General features: G+C 35.9%; 1 protein-coding gene across 3 annotated transcripts in view; it reads right to left on the reverse strand.

Annotated features, from left to right (window-relative positions):
• The window catches only part of kcnab2b (potassium voltage-gated channel subfamily A regulatory beta subunit 2b), an 89,441-nt gene extending 67,058 nt beyond the window's left edge, over positions 1-22,383 (reverse strand). Inside the window, exons 1-3 of one of the 3 annotated variants that reach the window (XM_058763019.1) lie at positions 22,184-22,382; positions 17,953-18,307; positions 11,843-11,925 (exon numbers count right to left, since the gene is read on the reverse strand). The gene's annotated coding sequence lies outside the window, so the exon portion shown is untranslated. Of the gene's footprint in view, positions 1-11,842; positions 12,063-17,952; positions 18,308-22,183 lie in introns of those variants that run through there. The other 2 variants (XM_058763020.1, XM_058763018.1) reach the window with 2 other exon arrangements.
• Between the last annotated feature and the right edge of the window lie 217 nt (positions 22,384-22,600).

Consider the following 22,600-nt stretch of genomic DNA (forward strand, 5'->3'; position numbering starts at 1 on the left):
CGACGCCTTGTGGTGCCATCACAAAGAGGTACCAAATCTCTCTCATGGACCTTTTCCTGGACTGTGCCCATCTGGTGGAATGACCTCCCGATCTCAATTCGAACAGCTGAGTCTTTAGCCATTTTCAAAAATCATCTAAAGACACATCTTTTTCGCCTGCACCTGACCAACTAATACTAATACTAACACTTACCTATTATGTCTATCTATTATTTAAAAAAATAAAAATAAAAATAACTAGCTACGTCTACTGTGCTGGACTAACTGAGACTTGTCATGGCACTTGTATACTGCTGCACTCTCGATGGTCTGACTGCTTCTATTGTTCTCATTTGTACGTCGCTTTGGATAAAAGCGTCTGCTAAATGATTAAATGTAAATGTAAATTAAGACTTTCAAGAATAATATAAATGCATTATATGATGTGTACGCCAGGTTAAAGAGATGGGTCTTTAATCTAGATTTAAACTGACAGAGTGTGTCTGCCTCCCGGACAGTGTTAGGTAGATTGTTCCAGAGTTTGGGGCGCTAAATAGGAAAAGGATCTGCCGCCCACAGTTGATTTTGATATTCTAGGTATTATCAAATGGCCAGAGTTTTGAGAACGCAGTGGACGTGGTCATGGAGGACTATAATGAGATAAGAGCTCGCTCAAGTACTAAGGAGCTAAACCATTCAGGGCTTTATAAGTAATTAACAAGATTTTAAAATCTATACAATGTTTAACAGGGAGCCGGTGCAGTGTTGACAGAACCGGGCTAATGTGGTCATACTACTTGGTTCTAGTAAGAACTCCAGCTGCTGCATTTTGGACCATCTGGAGTTTGTTTATTAAGCGTGCAGAACAACCACCCAATAAAACATTACAATAATCTAACCTTGAGGTCATAAATGCATGAATTAACATTTCTGCATTTGACTTTGAGAGCATAGGTCTCAATTTAGATATATTTTTAAGATGAAAAAATGCAGTTTTACAAATGCTAGAAACGTGGCTGCCAAAGGAAAGATTGCAATCAAATAGCACACCTAGGTTCCTAACTGATGACGAAGAATTCACAGAGCAGCCATCAACTGTTAGACAGTGTTCTAAGTTATTACATGTGGGGGTTTTAGGTCCGATAATTCACAAGTTTTTTTCAGAATTTAGCAGTAAGAAATTACTCGTCATCCAGTTTTTTTATATCGACTATGCATTCTGTTAGTTTCTCAATTTGGTGTGTTTCGCTGGGCTGCGAAGAAATATAGAGCTGAGTATCATCAGCATAACAGTGAAAGCTAACACCGTGTTTCCTGATGATATTTCCTAAGGGTAACATGTAAAGCGTGAAAAGTAACGGCCCTAGTACTGAGCCTTGAGGTACTCCATACTGCACTTGTGATCGATATGATACCTCTTCATTCACTGCTACAAATTGATGGCGGTCAGATAAGTACGATTTGAACCATGATAATGCACTTCCACTAATGCCAACAAAGTTTTCTAGTCTATTCAAAAGAATGTTGTGGTCGATAGTGTCGAACGCAGCGCTAAGATCCAGTAGTACTAACAGAGAGATGGGTCAATGACGTGACGCCTTAATTTTCTGTCCGATTGCATTTTTTCAGTTAAAAATTGGTTTAAATGCATAAAAAAGATGCCATATATTAGAAGTACCTCTCCCACATATGTACCAACTTTTATTTTTCAAAACCGACCATCCGGCCATAACTGTTGTTTTGGAAACATCTTTGAAATTACCCTAAATTTATTCAGATTAATTTTCTGCACTATTTGGCATGTTTTCCAAAGTGTTTTGTAATCCTGTATTTGCAAATGCAAAGCATTTGTATTTATATTTCCATCATAATATTCAAACAAACTTTGTCTGATAATCTCCATTTTCTGAAATATCATGTGGTGCGACCATGAAGAAACTACTATTTTGGTACTTTTATGTTGAAATCCATTCAAAGATAGGACGTTGCATCATATAACAATTTGCCAAGGATTAGGCTCTAATGAGAGCAGTCTCAGTACTATGAGAAGGTCTAAATTCTGACTGGAAATCCTCACAGATAACATTTTTCTCTAAGAAGGAATATAATTGTGAGGATACTACCTGTTCTAGTATCTTTTACAGAAAAGGGAGATTCAAGATTGGTCTGTAATTAACTAGATATTTGGGGTCAAGTTGTGGTTTTTTAATGAGAGGCTTAATAACAGCCAATTTGAAGGTTCTGGGGACATATCCTAATGTCAATGACGAATTAATAATAGCCAAAAGAGGATCTATATGACTTCTGGAAGCACCTCTTTTAGTAGTTTAGATGGAATAGGGTCTAACATACATGTTGTTGGTTTAGATGATTTAACAAGTTTATAAAATTCCTCCTCTCCTATAGTAGAGAATGAGTGGAATTGTTCCTCAGGATCTATAGTGCACTATCTGATGCGATACTGTAGCTGATGGCTGCATGGTTACAATTTTATCTCTAATAGTATCGATCTTGGAAGTAAAATAGTTCATAAAGTCATTATTGCTGTGCTGTTGGGAAATGTCAACACCTGCTGATGCTTTATTGTTTGTTAATTTAGCCACTGTATAAATACGTGGGGTTATGTTGGTTTTCTTCAAAAAGAGATCTGTAGGATAGGGTACTTTCCTGCCAAGCAATACGAAATACCTCTAGTTTTGTTTTCCTCCAGCTGCGCTCCATTTTCCGGGCTGCTCTCTTTAGGGCGCGAGTGTGCTCATTATACCACGGTGTTGGACACTTTTCCTTAATCTTCCTCAAGCATAAAGGAGCAACCATATCTAAAGTGCTAGAAAAGAGAGAGTCCATAGTTTCTGTTACATCATCAAGTTTGTATGTGCTGTTGGATATGCTGAGGAATTGAGATAAATCAGGAAGATTATTTACAAAGCAGTCTTTTGTGGTAGAAGTGATGGTTCTACCATACTAGTAACAAGGAGTAGAATTTACAGTTTTAGCTATATGGAGTTTACACAAGACTAGATGATCTGAGATATCATCACTTTGCTGCAGAATTTCAATACCATTAACATCAATTCCATGTGACAGTATTAAATCTAGAGTATGATTTCGACAATGAGTAGGTCCTGAGACATGTTGTCTAACCCCAATAGAGAATGTCTATGAATGCTGATCATGATGCATCTTTTTCATTATCAATGTGGATATTAAAATCACCAATGATTAAGACTTTATCTGCAGCCAGCACTAACTCAGATAGAAAATCTGCAAATTCTTTAATAAAGTCTGTATGGTGCCCTGGTGGTCTGTGTACAGTAACCAGTACAAACATCACAGGGGATTTATCATTAACACTTGTTTCTCTAGATAATGTTATATGAAGCACCATTACTTCAAAGGAGTTATACTTAAAGCCTGCCCTCTGAGAAATACTGAGAATATTGCTATAAATTGTAGCAACACCTCCCCCTTTGCCTTTTGGACTTGGTTCATTTTTATAACAGTAATCTTAGGGGGTAGTCTCGTTTAAAATAATGTATTCATCTGGTTTTAATGGATTCATCTGGTTTGAGAAGACATATTATATTAAGTCTGCACAAATATATTTTAAAAACATTAAAATGAATGGTTATTTTCAAACCCAGTCAACATTCAGAATGCTAAATGTTGACCAAACTAATAAAAACAAATCCAGCACTGAGATCATTCTGCACGTGCACGAACCCGAGTGACTTCGCGGGAGACAGCGCCGCCATCTTGTCAAGTTCACACGTCAGGTAAATTGCACTAAATAAATGTAATTTTTTTAAGACTAAATTTAACGAGAAAATCATGCAACATATTACAATTTTTTTTTTTTTTTTGAGTGGACATTTAGAAAGTGTTTTATGAGTTGTATACCCGAAGAAAAGTGGAAATAAGACAATGTATGTCAAGTTCAGGTGTAGGGTTAAGTCGAGATAAAAATTTGTAAGGTGACTGAATTTATCAAAACGTATATTTAAAAGGTGTAAATGTTTTATTTAAAATGTATATATTTATACACAAACGTATATATAAATACATCGAATAAGCGTTGTATGATATGTCTGAGGGAAATGTAAGTGAATGTGGTCTTTACCTTGTTTAATCCATAAAACACTTAATATCAAAAGCTGTGTTACTAAAATGAATTTTAGCTAATTTTGGCGTGTTGTATGATTTTTTTTTTTTGTGTGTTTCCGTGTCGTTAATAAAACGAAGATCACGCGGTCTCTTTAATAAGCCATATGCTTAATACGACTAAGGTTAAACGAAACGTGTAACGTAAGCCACAGTAATGCGCTCATTTGGAGTTAACATGGGCGTGTTGAATGGGTTTTTGCGTGTGTAAACTTTTGCAATTGTCCCGTGAAGTAAAAAGACGACATTAAACATGACTAACAAGCCACGGTGAAATGTCGCTCTTTTCAAACGGGGCGGATTAACGGCGTTTCTGGTCTCGTGAACGCGCTTCGGAAGAGAAGTTCGTCGTTCCAAACGAAAATGAACAAATGAATCGTTTCACAAGGCCGTTCAAAGCGTCTCAGTCAGTTCCCTAGGTAGTGAATCACTAGATCGTGCACAGGAGTCCCTGCACAGGGAAAAACCTTGGCTCAGTAAAAGTGAATCAATTTGTAAAACGTCACCACTGGTATTTATCAACAACAGGCATGACCGTTATATTTTGATATTATTTTTATGCTATTTGAGGTAACTTAGCCCTATAATATGAAATGTACATGTTCTATTACAAGCAGCATCAATGCTCCCTGTTGTGCAATGGATTGTGGAATGGATTTGTGCCAAAAAAAAAAAAAAACTTCTGTTTCATCACAGATTTAATTAATTGATATTGATACATTGTAAATTATTTAAAAGGCATCATTTCATTTTTTGAACTTAAAACATACTTTCTTTCTCCATCAGGCCAAAGGTTTCATTGGTGCTTTGTCATCGTTCCAAGATTTCAGATTTCAGCCCAGTCAGTTCTTCCAAGGCACCAAACACTGGCTCATGGCCAGACTGCTCCACTGCAACCACATACTGTGTGTACTTTCAAGATTAGGAGTTTATTGTTTTCATTCCAGGTAATGTGTGTAAATGTTTAGAGTTTTTACTACAATTATAATGTGCTTTACTGTTCTCAGTGGCATCTACGCTAATATTAATCGGTTTCATTCTTATTCCGAGGTGAATGTAGCCACCCAGATCCAGTCCGTATCAAGATCAGATGGTGGATCAGCACCTAGAGATGACCTCGACAGCCCTGAATGTCAGCGGAGACCATGTCAGCTAGATGAGCTCCAAAGACAGATCCCCTCCGAAGACCTCGTTGGCCATCGGGACAAGACCACAAGAACCAGACAAGTCCTCTGCTCAATCTGACCTGTGTTGCAGCCTAGAATTAAACCACGCCATGCTGGCTTCATCTGGCCAGAGCAGAACTGTCCCCCGACTGAGCCTGGTTGCTCCCAAGGTTTTCTATTTCTGTCACCGATGGAGTTTTGTGTCCTTGCCACTGTCGCCTTTGGCTTGATATTTGGGGACGCTTGGCTGATTGCACAGACATTATTGGAAGAGAGCTGAACTGGATGATGTCAACAATGAATCACCAATGAACTGACTTTAACTGGAAAAATGACTTGTTAATGTCCTCTTGCATTATTGACAAACTATTTTCCTGTTTGACTCTGTAAAGCTGCTTTGACACAATCAGTATTGTATGAAGCGCTATGTAAATAAAGGTGACTTGATTTGATTTTATACTGTAACACCGGGTTCATTTTTTTTTCTTTAATTCTGCCTCATTTTAAAGATGTAATTGTGAATAGTAATAATATTTATAAATGTTTGTTTGCTAACATTTTGTTTAGCTTGTTTAGTTTTTTCTTAGTTCATTAAACAAAGTTTAAACTGAATTTTGCAGTTGTATTACAGATGTAATGTTTGTCAACTGGAGCTTTAAAGTGGTAATTTACCCACAAATGAAAATTTGCTGTTAATTTACTGACCCTTGGGCCATCCAAGATGTAGGTGACTTTTTTTCTTCATTCCTGTATGTTTAGTTTGTATGAAAAATTGTATAAATGGAGACTGTTATTAAATAAAGGCTATTATGTGTTGTAAAGTGTGTTTTTAGTTGATAAACACCAGTTAATCATTTTAATATTTTGTTATACTATAAAAATACATGTTTATGTAGTTCCCCAGCAATTTCTTATGATGCCCAAATAATAAATCTTAGTTGATGTAACATAAAACACAGAGTAAATGGTACAATTTGTATTGGCATAACTTGCTGTAGTCTTCTAAATGTTTGACCAATTAAAACATTTTAGTTGAATGGACTATAAAACTAGTTCACTAAAGGTTGAGCCAACTAAAAAAATAACAATTCAGATAACACTTTGAAGTCAGAAATTAACTGAACGTAAAATTTCTGTGGAACTAGTTACTAAATAATAATTAGTTGAAACCTCTTGAAATTTTTTACAGTGTTCCTTTAATGGCTTTAATGAGGGAAATAACTACAATCCTGCATGGATAATGTAGTTTTTTGCCATAAATCATTAAACAATTGTTCAAAAAGAAAAAAAGAAAAAAGGAAATGGTTTCAACAATAGCACGTATCATCAATTAACAACCTTGGAGCTCATAGTAGGTCTGTCTTGAAAAGTTTATAAGTAATTGTTAAAAAATCAATTTCACTAAGTGAATTGAGTTTTTCATTTCGACTGTTGCACTATACATAACTCTTTCGAAAACCTGATGCTGATTGGTCTATGTTTAAAAATCCTAAAACTGTCTGCTTATTTTCAGGTTAAATAATTTTGTATCCTACTTTTGAACTGCACTTTATAAAGAATAATAATCAGAAAGAACAAATATAGTAAAACTATGTTGAGGGAAGGAAATAATGCAGAAAACAGAATTTAAGTTAATATTTACAATGATACAATAACAAAGTTGTTTTATATCAATTCATGATCACAGTTTATCCAATAAAGAGCTGTGATATTTTAAAATTAAGTCACTAAACAGAAATCAACTAAATCCAGCATCACACCCTAAAGAACCTAAAGCAACCTCCTGAAATCTACACCGACAATTAGGTAAGTTTTATCAGTCTTTATCGCATCACGTCCCGCGACTCTTGTATCGGAATACGTCTCATATCACGATACCCAACCCTTTAGTCTGATGCCTAACACTTTGGTTTTGGATGTCCATGTGACAGAGTCAACAGCTACAATCTGGCCCTCGATATGTTTGCTAAAGGTGTCCTCTGAGAGGCCAGGTGGCATGAGCTAGTAATCATCCAGCATGACCTGAACACACTTCACACATGAAGGCACTTGAAGACATGCACAATATAAGAGAGAAAGACTTTATGCATGACAGACTATATGTTAATAGCCAGGATTATTGATTGGCCTTTAGCTCCAGTAGATACAGCAAGGATCATCATGCACCGTATGTTCAATACAACCTACAGTAAAGGGCCAATGGCATTCAATGGCAATGTCAGTGTTCATTCCATTACAAAAGTTAGTTGAAATTTGACATACCAAAATTTATATAAAATATATTTAATTACTTTAACATCATTTACATTATACAAGTTGTAATGTTTGCTGAGCACCAAATCAGCAATATCATATTACTGTTTTTACTGTATTTTTGATTAATTTAATGCAAGTGACTTCTTTATATACTGTAGGTGGTTATGAACATAAGGCAGCATTAATGTGACATAATAGCTGCCAGTATTGTCCTGCATATGTTCTTCAGTTCAACGTCCTACAGCGAATGACACTCTGCTCAATAACAGCTCGGTTGTAAGACATTTAGCCTGTGGATATTTGCTTTCTGTGGCATTTTAAAATGGAGAAAAAAAAAAAGAGAGAAAGTGAAAGAGGAAAGAGAACAAGGGAATGGAAGTTAGACTTATAATATCAAGTTCACATTTCTGCTGTCTCATGCTGTTACGGGTGGCAAAATGTGGGGGGAGGGAATAGTATCGGCTGCAATACACAGTCAGACATGAGCACCACTGCAACACACACACACACACACACACACACACACAGAGAGAGAGAGATCTTATTTATTTATGTTTTTTTCTAATTTATATACTTACATACATTAGAAATTCATTTTGCATTACATGCTTAATACTTTTATATATATTATTATTACTATTATTCTTTTTCTTTCTTTGTTAATACATATATGCACTATTTGTAAGCAGCCCAGCTGCAATTGCTTTGGCAATATGAATGTATAGTTTTTGTCATGCCAATAAAGCACCCCTTGAATTGAATTGAATTGAATTGAGAGAGAGAGAGAGAGAGAGAGAGATAAAAAGACGTGGTTACCTAAAGAAGAGCGAATCTGTAACGAATGTAGATCAGGATCAGTTGAGACGGAGGAACACTTCCTCCTCCACTGCGACAAATACACGTCCTTAAGAGACGCACTGTACTGTCAAATACAGCAGATTATTCCTGAGTTCCAGTCACTCCATGAAAATGACAAACTAGGAATATTACTTGGTGAAGGACCTATTTCCTCTTTGGTTGCACAACATATTTATAAATGCCATAAACTAAGAAGTAAAGAGTGAACACATCTGCATTAGTAGTACCATTAATGTTTATATAAATATATATGGATGTATTTTGTTTTGTTTATTTATGGATGTATATTTGTTTTTTATTCTGTTATGTACAATGCTTTGGCAATATGTATCCAAGTATGTCATGCCAATAAAGCAATTTGAATTGAATTGAATTAAATTGAATTGAGAGAGAGAGAGAGAGAGAGAGAGAGAGAGGTCATTTCCATGACTCGGCAGTTTCTTGCAAAATCAAAACCAGAATTCAATGGATCTTGAGGCGTAGTGATATTTGATCATGATTCAGAAATGTCCATATCCTGTGGGGTCCAAAAAATTGCGGCAACATTAATAATCTAGGATTTAAAGTACTTTTTTTTTTTTTTTGCTCTTTTAGAATTTTTAAACAATATTTAGAAAATGTTAAATTATTTATTAATTGAATGTAGAACAAAGAAACGTTATGACGCAAAATGAAGAACTAGTTTTCTAGATTCGGTTTATATCAGCTCCTACAGTGCATTCAAGTTTAGTTTATTTGTTTACATGGGCAATACACATTAATGAACATGACTGTAAATGTGAATTAGCCAGAAGGCTATATCGCTATAAGTCACGTCGGAAAGATTGCATTTACAAGTTGAATGCACATGAACTGCACCACAAAGTCAAAATTACAAGAGGGAAATTTAAAACTTTAAGCCCACAGTTTCCAATATAGGAAAGTGTCAGAGGAAAATAGATGCAATGTCTATATTGATGATAAATGTATTCAAATTAATAAAAAATCATTATTATTATTTTCATTTATGATAAAACTAGCATGTACAAAATAAAATAAAAACATTGAAAAAGCAACAACAACAACAAAACAACCCATGTGCATTCTGTATTTATAATTTTGTTAAAAATTATATTTATAAAAAGTTTAACATTTTGCAGAATTTGTTCAGGGAATCACCATCTTGCTCTGATCAATGTGACATGAATGCACCTGATTCATAATTACGACTCATACATAACTTCCATTAATATGCCTGTGCATGAAAGCTCTATTATTTAAAAATGGCAACAGATCATTATTAAATTTATCGTCTGTATCGGTGTTTGCAGCATGCATAAGGTTATGTAACATCCTAGCTGAAACAGAGTAGGCAGGGAAACAGAGTGATCCACCCTTCAGACATATGGAGTGAGTCAGGTTTAGAGAGGGAGAGGTGGGGCAGGCTTTGAGATCATAATGCAGTGAAGCCTCACTGTTGCCTCAGGATTCTGGGCAGTGTACTGCATTGTCAGCATGCTCTCGCTCTCTCTCTCTCTCAGCACTCCTTCAACTCCTCTACAGTGCTTTGTGGGATGGCTCCTAACTCTGCTGTGTGTTAGAAATGAGCTGAGTGGTGGTCAGTGTCTATTGTGGACATCACACTTCCCCAAGGGCTTTTAAGAGGAGCTGAAGAACACAGAAAGTGCTGGCTGCCCTCGTGCCAGTCCTCATTAGGAATGCATCCAAGATGTTTTTTTTTTTTTGTCTCTCTCTCCCCATCGGTTAACTACACAATCAATCCTAAGTGCTCTGTTACAGTCTCTGCTAATACGAGGCACAAAACCTGAGAAAAATTTGACAGTTCGTTTGCTTTACGGTTTGCTTAATTGAAACCTGAAAACGCTGTCTTTCAACGTGTCTGTTTTGTATAGCCTGTCTATGTATCCCTTACTGCTTATGATATCCCATAATGCTGGAAAGAATAAAAAATTAAAGTTGGAAATGTAAAATAATTGATAAATGTTTTTTTTTGTTTACTTCTGATCAATACCGGAAAAAAAAGTATGGATATAAAATATAAATTCACTTGGTTGTCTCAAAAGCACACTTGAATTTATGACATTATGGTGCCTTGAAAGACTGAAGGCACATTCATACAGAAATGTTGGCTGCTAAGTCACTGACTGACTCAGCAATAAAGAGACTGATATTAAAAGGTATTACTATGAATGTGGAGTTTCCACCATTATGGGAAGGAATTTAGAAACAAACAAAAAAATTTTTTTATTATTAATTTATTATTATCATTTTAAAAAGTTAAACTTGAAAATGTCACTGATCTACTAATCACAAAAAGTTGTCTGTTAGTAGGATGACAATCATCTTCATCTTCAGTTTTGCAGTAAATGGGACACAAGTGAAAAGTCTACATTCCATTTGAAATTTTAACATCCTATTTTATCCTAAGATTTTAAAAAAGTTTTAACATCCTATCCTGAGATTTGAGTGATGACAGATTACAACAGATTTTGGGGTCCGAGCTATAAACCAAAACATTAGCACGTAAGGCTCATCCTGAATCAAGGTCTTTACAGTAACAGAGCACTCTACATTTACTGATATATAGATCTTATCAAATATGTTAAGAATTCATAAGGATCTGTAAATCAATTATAAAATTGTGAAAAACACAGTGCCATTCTAACAATACTAGTATGGTATGATTCATAACCAAGTATACAGTTGATGCATTTCAACTCGGTAATGCATTAATAACACTTTTAAAGTGATAGTTCACCCTAATGTCAATCCAAGTATCACTACTGTAGAACACAAAAGATGTTATTTTTTGACTGAGACTTTTACAAAATATCTTCTATTATCTTCCAAAGAAGACACAAAATCATACAGGTTTAGAACAACATGAGAGTAATGACAACATGATTTTTAATTTTTGCGTGAACTATCCCTTTAACTCATCAACATAGAGCAGCAAAAACCTGAGCTGATAGTCCAGTCACTTTAATACTTGCTATCCACCTTCTTCTTCCCATATACTCCAGAATAGATCATCTGAACTATAATAATCATCTCACTCCAGTGAAAATACAGTATAACTGTGTATATGAGGCACCTAGCAACCCTATGACTGCAGTGAGCCAATCACAGTGCAGAGTTTCAACTGAAGCCAAAACTCTGCGAAAGTAGACAGTGATCACCTACGGAGTGCTAAAACATGAGTATACACATAAGGGATGCATCAACGTACAAATAAACATGCAATACATCTCTTCTAACATTATCAGACATAACATTTGTTAAGGTTATTTCCCATAGAACAGAGCATCAAAGAACACAAAGGATTCTGGCATTAAATATGTAAAAAAAAAAAATAAAAAAAAAAAATAAAAGACTACATATACCAGTATGGATAAAAAGACATACTGCAGATGCACACTCACCGGTGTCTTGTGCTGTGTTTCTGCCTGATAACTCCAGCTTGGCTTTCACTGTTGAAACACAGATGGGCTGAGCAGAATCCTGTCTGAAAGGTGTAAGATAGAGAAAGGAAGAGACAGACAGGGAAGAGAGAGAAAGGGAGGAGTGCGCTCAGGATGTTGCCAGTGCTTTGGCTTGCAGTAATGTATTCCTCTCCAAGCTCAGCGAATCTGCTACCCAGCTATGCAGATCATCAACTCTGAATGTGTGTGTGTGTCAATGTGAGGAAAAGTATTTGAGGTTGAAACATAAAAGCATAATAAAAGCTGATATTTAAGTGCCGAGTTAACTAAACAAAAGCCATTCAGAGCAGCCTTGTAGATGTAGGTCTTTACTGGAGATACTGTGACAATGACATTTCAACCATCAGGCAAACAAAACATGCATAAATAGGGAATGCAAAAAATAAAAATAAAAAAATCAAATAAATGAACAAATATACAGGTGTTTCATATTGCTTGACTGTTTTTACTGATCCATTGGTTTGTAATGCTTTGTAATGCACTCTTTGAAGATAAATTAGGAAAAGGACCAATTCATCTCTAGTTAGACAAGAATTAGCAACAGATAACAGTCTGTTGCTAATGATTTTCTTTCTAAAAGTGTGGTGCTTGACTGATAGAGCTGACTTTTGATGCAACACATTCTTGCTAAAATTTCACATTGTGACGGAATGACAATATGTATTCTATTGGATTTCACAAACAGTTTTACACAAATATCTGATCTGGATTAAGCAAAGTATGTGTGATGCATGTAGAAAAATTGCACAGCTCATTCAAAATGGTCATGATTCTGATGAACTATTTTGATTTTTTCACAAGATTCCAAAAGGAAGTTATTGCAGTGATGCCACAGTGATGCCTTTTGGGGAACTATTAAGGGTTTTAGCTCCACTATACAGAACCATTTGTGGAAAGGTTCCAAGGATGTTTAAGTTTCTCCATGGTACCATCTATGCCAATAAACAACCTTTATTTTGAACCTTATCAGAATTTATTAAAGGGGTCATCGGATGCAAAATTCACTTTACATGTTGTTTGAACATAAATGTATGTTGGAAGTGTGTGTACACATCCACCCAGTGTTTTTTTTTTTTTTAATCCCCATTTTAAAATCCCCTTTCTCAAATCAGGCTGTTCTGAGATTCCTGTCAGGATGACGTAGTTCTGCACAGGCCACTCCCACGATAGTTGATTGACAAGGCTGTTTTACCTTAGACCCGCCCTGAGTGAGCTGAGAGCTGTCCACCATTGTGTCGACTCTGGTGCAGGGGAAGACAAGAATGTCTCCGATTGAGCGATTGAGGTGTTTTGTTGTTGGATGTAATAATGAATATAGCAGTCGTCATTTACTCCCGACATCTGAGCCACTGAAGACGCAGAGGATTAATGTTACTTTCATTTTTGAAAGGAATGCGCCGATCCCCGATCTGCCTAAATGCGTTTATGTTCACACGAATCAATCGTGAGCCAGCTTCATCTACAGAAGAAGTGAGTATAATGGTTTTTTATGAATCTTTGCAAATCGCCTTTCCTAATATGTGCTAGTTAGCAAGTTTCGCGGCTGAAGTTTACAGTACTACTCGTCACCCCACGGAAGAGAGGGGCGGGGCGAGCAGAGGTCATTAGCATTTAAAGCAACATGGACTAGAACAGTGTGCTGAAAACAGAGCTGATTTTGGCAGGGGAAAAAGGGTGTTTTTTACACTACCATTGAAAAATTTTAACCAAAGTATGTTATAGACTTTTCATTAGGACCCTAAAGAATCAAATCAACTTGTGGAAAATGGGCATCCGATGACCCCTTTAAGATAAGCATTCCACCAAAGAACCTCGTGCTTCAACTGACTATTGTCTTTTTGTGAACAAAACATTCATGCTGAATCATCATGTCTACTACCCAGCATGCTTTATGGATATACTATCTGGGATGCTGATCAATTTACAGGGCAAGTAAATAACAGTTAAAAGAAAATGTTCTAACACTGTCCTTTCAAATGATCATTACAAATGTTGTTATTTTAAAACTTAGCTTAAACTATCGGTTTAGTTTTGTTTTCTATATAGTAGTTCTTCACGAGACAAAGTCTCATTTTATTTTTAATAGTGATGAGATTCTGGTCTGGCTGGGTTTGAACCTACAACCTTCCAGAGCTTTTACATCTAAAATTCAAGAGTTGTCACCTTTAGCAACTAACCTCAGCTTACTTGTCCTTTTGTACTTTTGGAATAAAAATCAGTTTGAATGACACGATAATGAACCAAATACGCTTAAAATCCTATTTGTAAGTGCACTCACATGGAACAGTGAAATACCTCATCACTTTACAAGTTCCACCAGGCTAAACTATCACTTTGCTTGCAGGGATACAGAGGTGAAGGAACACTTTCTATAGATAAGCTCCGGTTTCTGTCTGGGCTGTATAAAGTGACTCTGCATCACAGGGTTTGTTCCATCCAACTAAACATTCAACACTTTACTGAAACTCGCACCCAAAGCTCAAGGAGCATCACTGGAAATAGAGGTGATAGCTGCTGAAGTAGGTGATGGCAAAGCTCAGCTACAGGCCCTGTCCTTGAAGTACAGAGACAGGAACATTTCCATCCTCTCTGTCACTTCAGGTCTTACAGATTGTGGTGATAGACTTGCTTGGAGCAGCTGAAGTCTTTTATGTCACACCACTTACGTCATGCAAAAAACCTTGTGAGAAAACTGAACCTTTGAAGCTATAGATAAATACATATGTAAATATTCTTATATTCTAATACGTCAGTAGATCGTCTGATAATGAGGACTAAAATCTGATAAAACAGCATCTTCAGTTTAGATATTCAGATATACAACCCGAATTCCGGAAAAGTTGGGACGTTTTTTAAATTTGAATAAAATGAAAACTAAAAGACTTTCAAATCACATGAGCCAATATTTTATTCACAATAGAACATAGATAACATAACATATGTTTAAACTGAGAAATGTACAAATTTTATGCACAAAATGAGCATGTTTCAAGTTTGATGCCTGCTACAGGTCTCAAAATAGCTGGGACGGGGGCATGTTTACCATGGTGTAGCATCTCCTCTTCTTTACAAAACAGTTTGAAGACGTCTGGGCATCAAGATTATGAGTTTCTGGAGTTTTGGTGTTGGAATTTGGTCCCATTCTTGCCTGATATAGGTTTCCAGATGCTGAAGAGTTTGTGGTCGTCTTTGACGTATTTTTCGTTTAATGATGGGTCAAATGTTCTCTATAGGTGAAAGATCTGGACTGCAGGCACTCTTCTACTACGAAGCCATGCTGTGCAATACACGTCGTCTGGAGGGGAGCATATGTTGCCCTAAAACCTTTATATACCTTTCAGCATTCATAGTGCCTTCCAAAACATGCAAGCTGCCCATACTGTATGCACTTATGCACCCCCATATCATCAGAGATGCTGGTTTTTGAACTGAACGCCGATGACACGCTGGAAAGTCTCCCTCCTCTTTAGCCCGGAGGACATGGGGTCTGTGATATCCAATAAGAATGTCAAATTTGGACTCGCCTGACCATAGAACACTTTTCCACTTTGAAACAGTCCATTTTAAATGAGCCTTGGCCCACAGTACACGATGGCACTTCTGGACCATGTTCACATATGGCTTCCTTTTTGCATAATTGAGCTTTAGTTGGCATCTGCAGATGGTACAGCGGATTGGATTTACCGACAGTGGTTTCTGGAAGTATTCCTGGGCCCATTTAGTAATGTCAATGATAGAATTGTGCCGATGAGTGATGCAGTGTCGTCTGAGGGCCCAAAGACCACGGGCATCCAACAAAGGTCTTCGGCCTTGTCCCTTACGCACAGAGATTTCTCCAGTTTCTCTGAATCTTTTGATGATGTTACGCACTGTAGATGATGAGATTTGCTAAAGCCTTTGCAATTTGACGTTGAGGAACGTTGTTTTTAAAGTACTCCACAATCTTTTTACGTATTCGTTCACAGATTGGAGAGCCTCTGCCCATCTTTACTTCTGAGAGACTCTGCCTCTCCAAGACATCCCTTTTATGTTACAGACCTGATGTCAATTAACTTAATTAGTTGCTAGATGTTCTCAAAGCTGAATCTTTTCAAAATGTCTTGCTTTTTCAGCCCTTTGTTGCCCCCGTGACAACTTTTTTGAGACCTGTAGCAGACATCATATTTGAAATGAGCTAATTTAGTGGATAAAAAATGAAAAAATGTTTAAACATTTGTTATGTTCTCTATGTTCTATTGTGAATAAAATATTGAATCATGTGATTTAAAAGTATTTTAGTTTTCATTTTATTCAAATTTAAAAAAAACGTCCCAACATTTCCGGAATTCGGGTTGTATGCATGTACGTGCGTGTATATATATATATATATATATATATATATATATATATATATATATATATATTACCATGCTGAATTCATTTCCCAAAATGTTTTATTCAAAGTTCATATCGGTGTTTACTGCTGCTTCAGCTTTGGCAATAAAAAGTATACGAGGTGCTGAATGGACAGATTCGTTCTCTGAACCATGTTTTGAACAAGTGTCTTTTTACCAAGGGCAGCAGCATTGAGCAAAAACAGCAGTGACTGGCATTATGTTTTCAACTGTCCTCTGACAATGGATATTAAATTTCATTTAGGAGGTCAAATACTGATGGTGTCACTTGCTCTGAAAACAGAAATTTGATGCCTTGTTGTTGTGAAAAAAGTTACATTAAATCCAGTGATGTTGTTAGATTATTAAAAGCATCAGAAAAACTTTGAATCAACATAACAGATAAATATTTTGCAAATATAAATACAATGTTGAAATCCACTGTGCAAATATAAAATCAATTTCACACAAAATTAGGACAATCACATCCACTTCCAATTAAATGCAATCATGTCTCATATTTGTGTTTTAGAATAATAAATATTAATTTTCACTCTTAAATGCTCCAAAAGTTCTTTATATTGATGCACAATATTCTGATCAATACAGATGAGCATGTAATTATTTTATGCTATGGCCAATAATTGATAAATGACCAATATTAAAACTATATAAAACTCTAAAACCTAAAATCAAATGTCTGAAATGCTACAAGTGAGATCTCAGATTTGCTAAAGATTACATTTAACAACGGTGTTATTAAATATTTTAAAGTTGTCAAAGATGAACTTTATGTGACCAGACAGCAAAGGTCATTTAAATGTGTAAACAGAGAAACTGAGCATGCACAATGAAATATTTAATATCATCCAATAACAATAAATGAAAAAAAAAAAAAAAAAAGAAAAGTCTAAAATTGGCCAATAACAAATTTGGTAGATATATTGTCAGTCCCTATTTATATACTGTAACTTCATCACAGGAGTCCCAAAAAACTAAAGCCCTAATTCATCATGTCTATTAATACTTATCTACTTAAATGACAAATCCATTAGTCTGAGATCACCTTAAGCAATGAAATGCAGTGACAACCTAAGAAACTAATACAAAGAGTAAAAAGGTAAAGAGGATAGTGCTCCGTTCAAATGCTTAACACCACCACACAGGACAGTACATGGTTAAGGCAATGTTACCTTGTTTGCCATGGGGTTACAACCAGGTGAGATTAGCATTATAGATTAATGAAGGTTAGTCTCCACATACCACTAAAGCTCCCTGCCCTTTATTTACATCTGAGCTACATGCAATAATATGCAATGGGTAAAATATGCAATGACTATGCAAAAGTTGAAGAAGCCACTTCTTCAACAAGAAAAATACAGATAAAGTCATGTACAAGGTTAGGTCATGATCAGGGTCAACGAGGTCAAGCAGGACGACGCAGCACGGGAGCACGCGCTGATTTATAGCCCGTTTAAAATTTTATTAAATATCCGAACTGTCCTTGACAGAGGAATCCACCACAGGTGGACCTATTTGTTTATTTTTTTTTCTATATAATGCTAAATACATTTTACATATCTGATTTTCATGTATGCCTGACTGATGTCTGCAAATATGCTCGCGCTCAGAGTTGTAAACATACATTTGCGTTCTCGTGCACGCGAGCTGTCTTACCTCTCGATTGTGAAACATGCGTTCTCGCTGTGAGATGATGTCGGGGAATTCCTAATACAAAACAACAACAACATAGACACTGAACAACTCCCGCTGCTCCCAGCTCTAGCGCGGATGCACGCGAGCAGCAGTGCAGCGCAACGAAGCAAATCGGTGTTTATGACGCCATTTGTGAGAGTCGCTGTGTGAGGTAATCCACGACACGTTAGGACATGACGTCACCGCGGAGGCAACGATGGTCTTATTGCAGTAACTATCAAATTCTTTCACGCGAGCAGACGTTGCTGGTTTTGTTTTCTTTAGGCTATTCGTTCCAGACGTGGTATAACAATATTGAAGCAGCTCACAGCAGCATCTGCAGATAGAGATGACACACAAAAGACAAAGTATTAGTAATAACAGTCTATATGTAATGATAAAACATTTGAAATTTCAAGCTTGTAAAAATTTGATTTGGAATATTGGCATTTGGAAATTTAAGTAAATAATTTTTGATTTAACACTTCACCAGCTAATTAGCCTACTCTTCAACAGTGATGCTATAGAGCAGGGTTCCTCAAATCTTTCCCTGGAGGGCCAATCTGCTGCAGAGTTAAGCTCCAACCCTGATCAAACTCACCTACCTGTGATTTTCTAATGATCTTGAAGACACTGATTAGCATGCTCAGGTGTGTTTGATTAGGATCTCGTGGACCAGATTTGAGGATCCCTGCTATAGAGCTAAACAAAAACAGAAGTTCAAAGACAAAATTCCAAAGATGGCTGCACACTCGTTTCTCTGAATAGGTCTTTAAAACTATACAACATTTAGTTCCAGTCTAAAATAGGCTACATTCTCAATTCAGAATTTGATTGGCCAAGAGGCATTCTAAATTAATCATTGAACCATTCACTCAACTGATCAGTTCGAATTCTTTCATAATAGTGATATCATAAAATATGCCTTTTTTTGAGGCTGAAGGATTTTGCAGTGCATTGTGGTCATTTTTAAGAAACGTAAGTTTCAGCACACTAGAACGATTTTGACAACAGCCCTATAAATGTCTGACTAAAATTCACAAGGCTGGGAACAATATTTCCCTAAAGCCTAATAAATATGTCATACCATGCGTAGTGCAGTGGTTTTCAATCCTAATATGTTGACTCTGCACATTTTGAATCTGAAACATCAAATTCAGTTTTTGGAGCCTCTATGGAATACGTCCAAAATATGCAGTATACCTGGGTCTTCCAGGACTATGTTTGAGAAGCTTATTTCCCAATTCTGCCACTAGATGGTAGTATTTGTTTAGTTAAGAGTGAGGTGCTGTGCACTTGCTGGATAATTGACTTCACAAGTGTGTCAATAAAAAGATGCCAAAATAATTACATATTTTTAATTTAAATGTATTTATGTGATGTCAAAACTATGAAACTAAATATTTTAAATAAAATTATATAAAATAAAGAGTGCCTGTAGTAGTGCTTGTAAATCAAGGTCAGTTTGAAAAATGAGACACATTTAATTTGTATCCCATATTTATTTTGTATCCAGTGAACATTAAATAAGTAGGCACTTTAAAGCAGCAGTTTGCATTATGTTACATTGATATATTTAATAGCTGGGAGCCTTAAAAGCATTCACTGAAACACTGGATTAAACAAAGATTTGGGAGACTTGAGCCAGCCTATTTCTATGACTGTGTGCAAATCCAGCAGCCTCTGTGGTGATTACCAAAATATGCAGCTGGGCTTTAGGGTCTCACCGCAGAGATTCACCAGCTATTTCTCTCTATACAGACGTCTGAGTGTTTTTATTTATTTTATTTCTCACAAAAGAAGCTTATGATGTGCATATGATCATAGTGAGGGAACGCTTATTAAACTTGCTTGTAAACCAGGTAACCTCATAAGAATGGGGATTAGATTGAGAAACACTAACGATGCAAATACACCCGCTGTGCCATCTGTGAAACGCTGCAAACTTAAATCAGCCATAGCACAGTATCTTCCTAAACACCCAACTTTCTTTTCTAGCCCTCTTTGTTGTCGTAAAGCAGGGGAAAGCCGCTCCAGACGCAGGGAGGGAAAGAACAAAAAGCCTTTTGTAAACTAATTACTCTGAGCTATTCTTTTCCCTCCTGCAAATAAAAACATCTTTTTTTTTTTTTATGATCAATTCAATGAATCTGACTTCGCCTACACAGCAAAAATGAACAATCCACTGTATTGTGTAGCATCTCTTAAAACTTTGCATGTTTTTGCAAGACAGTTTTTTTCTGGAGTTTGTAATCTTTGTCTTTGTAACAAACTACTATTAATTCACAATAACACTCACTCATCAAAGTGAACTATTTCACTAAGACATTTAAAGAAATGTTAGACATGAAATTAGAAATTTGGATACTCAGAAATCTGGGTAATAATAAATGAAAATCAACTGCAGTCTAATCATAGTGTAATTTATTTCAGTTTAAATGCATTATATTATTTTGCTCTTTACATTTATACTGGACATTTAAAAAGCTATAAAAAATAATAGTTTGATAGCTTAAAGATGATCACACTCTTGATGTTCACATCATCCTGAAATTATGTGTATCAGATTAATAAGTGCATCCTAGAGGTCAAGATTTGTAATTTGTACTTTTAAAAAGAAAATGTTATTAAGAAAATTAAAAAGAATATTATCAGGATTTATGCTCACGAGATATTGTGATTTTTATGGGGTTGGTGTGGTAAAACATATGGTTTACAGTGCTGTACCGCAACTGGTTAGTTTTTTTAGAGGTAAAAAAAAAAAGGTTAAACTAAATGAAAATAAACAAGAGAACTAATACTATAAATCACAATATGGTAATAATACTGTAAATATTACTGAAACTACAGTATGAAAAGACAGTAATGTACTGTAAATTAAAATGAAATCCCACTATATTTTTTTAATAAATGAATTATTTTATTCAGCAAGGATGCAATAAATTTATCAAAAGTGACAGACAGGAAAGCCACTTATAATGTTACAAACATGTTCTATTTAAAATACATGCTTTTCTTTAGAACTTTCTATTCATTAAATAATTTGGGGAGTATTACAGTTTTCATAAAAATATCAAGCAGCACAACTATTTAATAATAGATAAAATGAATAAATTACAATTTTATATATTCAAATAGAGCTTTTGAATTGTAATACTTCACAGTATAACTGTTTTTACTGTATTTTTATCAAATAAATGGTAAGACTTCTTTCAAAAAATTGTAATAAATAAATAATAATAAATAAAAAATTGTTACAACTTTTGAATGGTATTGTACATTATATATGTGACCCTGGACCACTAAACCAGTCATGAGGGTCAATTGTTTTGAAATTCAGATTTTCTAAAAGCTGAATAAATAAGATTTCCATTGATGCATGGTTTGACAATATTTGGCTGAGATATAACTATTTGAAAATCTGGAATCTTGAGGGTGCAAAAAAATCTAAATATTGAGAAAATATTGGAAAGCAATGCATATTACTAATCAAATATTTAAGCTTTGATAAATTTACAGTATGAAATTTACAAAATATCTTCATGGAACATGATCAAAAATCGATCATTTTGACCCATACAATGTATTTTTGGCTATTGCTACAAACATACCTGTGTTGCTTATGACTGGTTTTGTGGTCCAGGGTCACATATGTCATGGAAATATTAGATCATCTAAAATGTGGTGGTTTTGAGTCAACAGATTTTCCTTAAAATGTTATGATATAGCTGCTATTTTATTAACTTTTTGAATGAGTAATCTAGGAAATATGACCATATTAGGACACACATTTCCTCTTGCTGAAAAAGGAAAAAAAAAAAAAAAATCCACACAAATTAAGCTCAATAAGCAGCTACAAAAAGCCTCCAAAACAACTTAAACTGCCCAATTTTCAGAGCGGCAGCACTGTGTTGCTCCACATAACAGGGTGTTTTTATTATGCTTTCAACATGTCTTAGATACAATATGCATGACATGTATGCCTGTAGAGCTTTTCGAGTTTCTTCTCTCTGTCCTCAGACCAGCCCCACATGCCTTGTATCACTCGCACCTAACGTCAAATCAACACCTTCAGCTTGCTGCCCTCGGCCTCCATTACAGCTAAGAGCCTCCTCCCGCGCCGAGGAGACAACTGATCCCGCGGCAGCACGCAGCTGTAGGAAATGTTGCCATACCAAGTAATAAAGACACTGGGATTATAGCAATGACTCACAGCTTCACTGCTCACAGTGTCCCTCCTTCTTCCCGCCATCATGGGAGAGACTGATGTCTTTATGAGGCGATGGTGATGAAATGTTGCATAGCGCGATCCTCTCGAATGGGGAAACAAGAGGAGCCATTGAGGAGGAATCCGAGGAGGGCTGGATAAGCCTGTGATTAGATTTACAGGCTATTTAGTTGGTAGTGGGAGAGGGAAATTCACCAGTTCACTATGCATCAAGTGGGACACGATGGACCTTATCGTGAAGTAGGGGTGTGCGATGTGACGATTTTTGATAGTGGGCCATAAAAATGTCTCCACGATCTGCTTTTGAAGAAATATCGTAGTATCGCGCTACAGCGCACATTCTATCAGCTGCAGTTCTGACGCCGCCGTCATATATGTACAAGCCACATGCATTCACATCAG

Source organism: Onychostoma macrolepis, chromosome 23, assembly GCF_012432095.1.
Source record: "Onychostoma macrolepis isolate SWU-2019 chromosome 23, ASM1243209v1, whole genome shotgun sequence".
NCBI lineage: Eukaryota > Metazoa > Chordata > Actinopteri > Cypriniformes > Cyprinidae > Onychostoma > Onychostoma macrolepis.